The sequence below is a fragment of the Manacus candei genome, unplaced genomic scaffold (genome assembly GCF_025592945.1).
Source record: "Manacus candei isolate 608988 ecotype Guabito, Panama unplaced genomic scaffold, ASM2559294v1 h1tg000033l, whole genome shotgun sequence".
NCBI classification, from domain to species: domain Eukaryota; kingdom Metazoa; phylum Chordata; class Aves; order Passeriformes; family Pipridae; genus Manacus; species Manacus candei.
The window spans coordinates 8618005-8625321 of NW_026138081.1; positions in this window are offsets into that span (position 1 = coordinate 8618005).

Here is a 7317-nt window from a genome sequence, read left to right on the forward strand (position 1 = left end):
ATATCGATCAGATATTCTCAGGTAACTAAAAAGGTGAGGATATGATGAGTTGTATTTGCAAGGAGAGTTTTGGATTAAATTTTAAGGGAAAGCTATTTGTACAGTTAGGAAGACAGTACTAGAAGAAGAGCTACCTTGGGAGACTATAAAGTCTGAAGTTTTTAAGTATCGGTGATATGAACATCTGTTTATGGTGATTTTTGCATACCGCTCCTGCCTCAGGTGAGGGGATGGATTAAGTGGAAGTTCTTCAATGAATCTATGCTAGACAAGGATGTAAAGGAGAATAGTGTGTAGTAATGAATGCATAAAAGAATTGAAGTATCTGTCTTGTCCTGTAGTGTAGTTTCACCTTTAAATTCATGCTGTTCCTCGTGGCAGACTTTCTTGTGTCTGTGCTCTTCCAATAATTTGGGCAAGACCCTGAGCAAGCTTATTTAGCTTCAGAGTTATTTCTGCTTTGAGCAGACTGGACAGTTGACTCCAGAATTCTCTTTTAGCCTCAGTTATTCTGTGAATCTGTTTTGGATGGCCCAAGATCTGCCAAAGCAAAAATTGTGGGGAAAAAGATCTTACAATTTCTACTGTGAAATAGATAGCAACTTCTGAAAAGGTTTATCTTGCTTGGGGTTACTAGAACAGCAAAATAGAGCTAAATAGGTGCTGAGTGTTTATCTCCTTTGTATTGTATGCTAATTCCATTTGGAAAGCATAACAAATGTTCTTTGAATATCATGAGGCAGAAGCTGTATACAATATTTGCATAAAATTGGGCAGGTTCAAATTAATTCAAAGTTATTATTATAAGATTTGGTAACTTTGCCAGTATAGAGAGCATGGCAGTGGAAACTGTGCAGAAAGCATGTTTATGTGCAGTTATAAGAAATGTGATGGCATTCTCTTGGGCATATCACAGCAGATTGGGCAGCTATGACAAGTGTATGAAACCAACTTTTTCCATTTAATTGCTTGAAGCCAATCCCAAAACAAGAGGATGTATATTGCTGTGTTGGTGGACAGCTAAGTGTCTCCCATTCAAATGTAAATACAGAGATTAAATTTATAGCAGGATATGGCACAGTAGACTGTGTCATGAGTCAGAGTGAGACAGTGTATGAATAGCTTCAAGGTCAAGAGGTAGCACAAACTGTGTGATGGGTTGATCTTAGTGTTTAGTTATAGATGGAGAGGCTTGAAACATTTGTGAAAATTGCATTTGTTTCTAAAAAACTGTTTCATAGAGGTGGTTGAACCAGTAGTACCATATCCTTGCTTACTGCTTCAAAACCAAAATGAAGTTGCCTAGCAATCTCTGTGTTGTACATTTTCACACTGATCCTCTGACCTTGTAGAAGGATTCTCTGCTGTGGCAACTGACTGATTTCCTGGATAGCCCCTCAAATTCTGTGACCCTCTGGTTCCTTCTTACCAGTGTACAACCACTGAAGGTTTATTAGCATGTTGATCCAGTTGCTTAAGATTTTGAAGTTCTAAACAATGAACAGTTGAATGATTGTCTCACAGTACAGAACAGCCACCTTCTCATGCTCACCACCACAGCTTCCATTAGGGAAGCTTCATTTTAGTTCCCTGGGGAAGTTCAGATATCAAATATCAACCCTGTTCCTCATGAAGACTGGAATGAACACCTCAGTTAGTGAACTACACACCCAGGTGCACAGTCTGGGCAAAGGAGACACTTTATGAATTCTGTTGTCTCCCAGCAAAGGAGTTACAGCTTTTGCATGTTGGTAGATAGCACAGCATGAAAGAACAGCGTAGTTGGGAATGCAAGGCAGGCTGCAAGGCAGAGAGAGTATGGCCCACAGGAACACTGGAAAGCTGTTTTCCTTATCATATGCAATCACCCTCTAGTTTCCTCTTCCCACTCCCATCTTGTTTCCTTCAAGGCAAATTACAGGTCCTTGAAGACCTTTTCGAACAGGATATGACTGAATTTCAAATCATTTCTTTACTATACATTGTGAGAAGGGAAACTGAAGGTAACCTCCCTGCACGACTCTTGTTCAAGCAATACTTTCTCTGACTGCAGATTCCTCTGCCTCTGTGTGATATTTCTTACTTCAGTTCTCCATGTAAGCTTCATTTAAGCTGTAAAAAGTGGTCCTTCATTTTCTTGAACACATGGCTGGCATGTGAGACAATCTTCATTGTTTTTTAGCTGTGCTGCTCTAAATATCTGTTAAATGTGGACTGTGGAAGAGTCATGTACAACATACATTGAAGTTAAACATCTATGAACATTTATAAAAAAAGGTAAGAGGGCTGTGTATTTACTTAGTATGCTGGTCCGCTTTCAAAAACTTGTAGAGCTTCCTTCATCCCAACACGTGAATGCATCTCACAGGAGCATTAGTGCCACCAATCAATTCAGACTGACTTTTTGAAATTACAGATGGCCTCTTTGTATTGCTTTTGCAGGCAGCTATAAGCAACTCTCTATCGATTTCACAAATATTATGCATAGCATCCAACATAAAGACAATAATATACCACTGAAAAACAGGGGTTTGCCCCAGTTTAAGGGCTCAAGGTTGTAAAAAGGACATTGCATTCCCAGTTTGCCCCATCCATGCTGCAGTCTGCTCCCTGTTGATAAGTTTGTAGAATCTCTCTCTCTCTCTCAGTTATCATTGCTACTGTTTGCCTGTGGTAAGTTGGTGACTTCAGTGGCTGGCCTGTGAACTGCAGTGATTACAATCATAGAATGGCCTGGGTTTGAAAGGGCCTTAAAAATCACCAAGTTCCAAAACCCCTGCCATGCACAGAGACACCCTTCACTAGATCAGGTTGCTCAAATCCCCATCCAGCCTGTCCTTGAACACTTCCAAGGATGGGGCATTCACCAGTTTTCTGGGCAACCTGTTTCAGTGCCTCACCACCTCCACAGAAAAAATTTCTTCCTAATATCTAATCTAAACCTACTCTCCCCTCCCTCGACGTGCTGGCCACGCTGCTTTTGATGCAGCTCAGGACACAACTGGCTTTCTGGGCTGTGAGTGCACATTGCTGGCTCATGTCCAGTCTCTCACTCACCAGCACCCCCAAGTCCTTCTCTATCTGTCCATCACCCAGTCTGTAGTGATACTGGGGGTTGCCCCAACCCAGGTGCTGCACCTTGCATTTGGCCTTGTTACCAAGTTATTAGGAGAGGGAGGCAATAAACATTTTGTGGAATCTGTTGTGGGGAAGATAATTATGGGTAGGGAGATATGGTGATAAAGCAGGGACTGCAGTACTTAGCACAAGTGATCAATCACTACTAAACTAATGAGGGTTTGTGAATCAAAGCTCTGTGCTAGCTTAAAGCCAGTGCAGTTTTCCCATGGAGCAGAATCCTTAGGATTGCTCACTTAAAGGCATGTTCATGATGGCTTTAAGCTGATGTGAAGGTGTTTGTTGTGGAAAACTGAATCCACTTCTGGATTTGCTAATTCAGTGCATTTTACATGCATAAACAAAACCTAAATCTATCTTTTTACTACATGGCCTCAAGCCTGTAGGAAACTTCAGCTCATGAACTATCTGTCCACTCTATACAGAACACATTGTGCTGCAGCTTCCAATTGTAACACTGATTGCATTCAGGTGCTTACATTTCTGCCTTACAGTAATAAGAAAATATGACTTGTCTCTCCAAGATTAGGTTAAGGCATGCATTGTAAAAAACTCTGGAACTCAGTTAAAATAGGGTTTGGTGGGTTGTTTTCTTTTTTTTTCTTCTTTTCATTCCTACTGAAGGTGAAATGTTGTAACACTGATCCTGTGAAACAAGAGGAACTTGAGAGCACTAGTTCCCAACATGGTTTCTCTGGCATTTACCACTTTAAGTTGGAAACCCAGTTTCTATGTAGAAGGGAAAGAAAAGTCCTGAATGGTGAGGTGATTTGCCATCAAGATGCTGGGACTGGTGCAGATACTCAAGTTCCCAGTCTTGCTGCTGGCTGTGCAAATCTCTGATGTGTTGTGTAAATTCTGTGTCTGCTTCGTAAAACTGTGCAGCAAAGCTACTGTTTCCATGTTTCCTGTTGTGTTCTTTTTCTGTTTGTTTAGCTGTTGCATTTAAAGTTGGTTCTTTCTAATGCAGTTCAACATATTGTGTTCTTCCTGGCTTTGTCTCACTGCTGTTCATTACTCATCTGCTTTCCTGCTCTGCGTGTCAATATGTACATCGTATCACAAGCTGATGGCTGCTCAAACTAACTGCAATATTTTTCAAAAAATCCAGCTAGATAATACTTTTTTTCAGTACTTCACTGCTTCCATTTTGCTTCATAAAACAACATGGAAACTATTGCACAGCTAAATTTGTTGGTTGCTTTTTGCTGCAGCTTCCAGGCACGGATGTGAAGAAGAGGCATGACAAAGGGAAAAAATCAAAGGAAATAATAAACACTCAGGACTGAACCAAACTGCCTCTATCCCATTGCTGTAGCAGCAGTTACCAAAAAATTCAGTTTGCAAAACTGCTCTCCTTCCTGACAGGTTAAACTTTACATCCCCGTGTTGACTGGTGTCTGTCTGAATCAGGGACCATTGGCATTGGGCCTTGCTTTCTCCAAGTGCAACAGTAATTGTCCTGCCTGTTCCTCACAGCCCTTTCCCCAGCCAGCATCTATTTGCTCAACTAGCCAGCTAGCTTGGCATTTGCATATGTGTATCTGAGGGCAAATGTCTAATTTCACTTCTGGCCTGGTCTAATCTCTTACACTTATTTCCAGTGGTGGTGAATGGGGGGAGGACAGACAAATAATAAAAATAAATTAAGTTTACTGATGCCTCATTTTGGCTGCTGGCAGTGTCCTGTTTGCAGGGATAAAACTCTTCATGAATTGTGAAGGTTTCCAGTTATAAGGAAAAGGCCTATGTGGTGGCAGGGGGTACAAAGAGAAGGGAAAATCTCGTCTTGGTTTATGTTTTTATGGTGTTTTTGTCTAGCTTGAGAGGTCTGTACCACTCTATACTTGACTGCTGTTCAACCTGGTAATACTCTAATACCTCCTTAGCCAGCTTCCAAACTGTGCAGAGTGCTTTCATGTGAAGATCTTTCTCTTCACATGCCCATGGTGTCTCCAGGGTTTAGGTTCTGGCTGGTTTTAATTTTATTTTGGAGAGGGACTCTGCAACTGGGCCACGCTGAATCTTTCCTTCCTGCTCTGTTGAAGTGGAGAGGTGTTTCCTGGTAATGGACCAGCAAATTACTTAGAAATGCTATCCATCACACAGGCAGAGAGAAAACCTGCAATTTTCTTACAGAGCTAAAGATTTCAAAGGATGCTGAATGCATCAGTGCTAATCCTGCATTGGGCAAAATGCCGGAGCCTGCCTAATGCCATTGCTGGTCTGACATTTGAGCCTCCATCCTAATGGATGCCAAAGCGGATCCCTCCACCTCACAGAGCCATTAATTAGAGCTTAATGACTTTCTGAGAGAACGGCCTCGGAAATCAGATTCAGAGAATTTCCTACTGATAATGCCTGGCGTAAATACCAGATTGGCTTGCTTTGGTCAGACTCTGAGGTCTTTTAAGTCAAATGATCTCTGCTTCTGTTTACAGTATCTGCCTTTTTTTCTGCCACTGTCACATAAAACAGAAAATCTATCCTGTGTAGAATGACAGCTTCTCCTACTTCTGAAGCTATTCTAGGTCTTTTCTGGGCAGGAAATGAGTTTTAAACTCTGCTGATACTGGTATGGCTCTTGGAATACAACAGACAACTTTCTTTACACTCTAAAACTCTTTTCAGTCTCAGATTCCTGCAATAGTGGTCTCTATGAATTTTTGCTTTATCTAAAGTTGACTCTGATCGTACAAAGACCTAATTTTTTTATTTTTTTTTTTTTTGAGATAAAACCACCTCTTTTTTTTTTCTAGACATTGAATTCAGTGTTAATTTTCCACCAGTTTAACTTTGAACCTCTTATTTTCTTAACAGAACTAAAAGGGGGCCTCTCCAACAGGCCGTAAGAGGAGTTTTTTCTTCTTGATTATGAATATATTGGCAGTTTTTATGTATATACTATAAAATTCCTAGACTTTAACCTCTGGCTGTGAACTGTACTTGTGTGTTGATTATGAAGTATATGAATATGGGGCATCTGTTTTTTGAGAGGTCTGATTGTGATTATGCAAGTTGGACCCTTCAATATTTTCTTTTTATTTGTTTGTAAGGTGATTGGAAGTTCTGGGAAGTTTGAGTCATACTGGTAGCAATCAAATATATTTTCCAGTAACTTTCTCAAAGCTGGCTATGTACTCATCTACACAATGCTTTTATCAGATATCCATTTGGTGTTGTTATAGTGTGGTTAGTTTAGAACTGGTTTGCACAAAAGCTGGAGGAAAAAACTCTGCAGTTTAACTTGACACGATCATGTGCTTTTGCCAGTGCCACCAGCAATTGTACTAACTTCCAAGTGGTTTTCCAAGCATTTGGGTTCAGTTAATGCAACCAAGTCTTAATGCAGACTTGGTTCCCAAGGCACGCCTCTTTCATTTTGTTTTACTCTGGTTGGGTACACATATCTAAGGGCTTGGTAAGTAGTTTCCCTTCTAGAAGGCTATTTATGACATATTATATGTCAACTGCTATAGGTCTTTTACCAGTCTCTGTTGAGACTTTATAAGAATTTTGAATTTGTAAGGCTTTTTTATTTTTTATACCTCAGTGCTTCTACCTGTGTTATTTTTGCCAAGTCGGTATCTTCAGTTTCCTTATAGAGTGAACCAAAGCTGAAGAAAATATGGATGATTATGGTGCTTCATTTTTTCATCATAGGATTTTTAAAATGTGAATATTATTTTTTTTCCCCAGATTTTTGAGCTTATACTGTGAGTAAAAAGATATTTTGAGCTATTTTAAAAATCCCATAATCTTACAGTTGGAAAGATGGGTGGGAAAAGAGGAAAGCCAGAAAGTTTTGCCCTTTTGCAGTGCAATTTACATTACAGGTTGGTACTAAACTTAAACTTGTAAAAGAGAGCAAAGCTATATAGGAGCCATGGGATGTGGATGTGTGTACCTGTGCAAGTATGAGGCAGGGGGCTGATTTAACTGAAAACAGAATGGGAGATTTTAACTATGACTGGGAGAAGAGAGGGTTCTGGGATGGTTTCTGGTTTGGGTCTGTGGCCTCCAAATCCTCAAGGAAGGACATGGATGTATAGGGAGTTATGCTTTCTGTAGCTGAAGTGTTCACAGTGTGCAATGTTAGGAGTCCCCCTTCTGTCCCAGTACCACTTCATGATCACAAGGCTCAGCTTTACTGTCATCTTTGTTTCTCTCGCCCACTTA